This window comes from Carassius carassius, chromosome 20, assembly GCF_963082965.1.
Source record: "Carassius carassius chromosome 20, fCarCar2.1, whole genome shotgun sequence".
Lineage (NCBI taxonomy): Eukaryota > Metazoa > Chordata > Actinopteri > Cypriniformes > Cyprinidae > Carassius > Carassius carassius.
The window spans coordinates 16,675,653-16,676,362 of record NC_081774.1 but is presented as its reverse complement, the minus strand read 5'-3'; positions in this window follow the sequence as shown (position 1 = coordinate 16,676,362).

The following is a 710-nucleotide window of genomic DNA, read 5'->3' as shown; positions in this document are numbered from 1 at the left end:
CTGGCTCGCAAGATCCACTTTACTGCAGAGTTTAGCTCCAATCCTAATCAAATAAACCTGCCTGTGATTTTCTAATGACACTGAAAACACTGATTAGCAAACTCAGGCTCACTGCAGTAGAGGGTACACAAACACACAACAATTTCTATTAAATAACACTTACAATCACAAAGAAATGGCAAGTATTGCACTGAATTAAACATGAAATTCAGAATTTAAAAAACCAAATAGTTTTTTTTCTTGTGGAAAAAAAACCCTCCAATTACCTCCAATAATCCTTTTTTTATTTACAATATTTTTTACAGTGAGTTTGTAACATACATCACTCTTTGCATTTAATTTACTTAATTTAGGGATAAATTGTAGATTTCAAAACAACTTTAATGTATAGAAGGCAAATATGGAAATGTTAAATAATATTTTAAGACGCAAAAAATACTGTGACAGCAGATCAAATGTTACACATTTATGTTCTTGTTCTTCTTTGCATCTTTTCATTTGATGCAGCGAGCGTGCTTCCTGTTTCCATCCCATCGTGCTTTCGATGGCGGAATGATGACGGATCATTAATTTTGCCTGTCTCAAAAGGGGCTCTGTGTTCTCACGCAATGATATCATAACGTCACTGACGTAGACGACTATAATAAATAATGAATTTGCTCGCTTATCACGTGGGTGCGGCGTCTGAATGATTTAACCCCTACGTTACT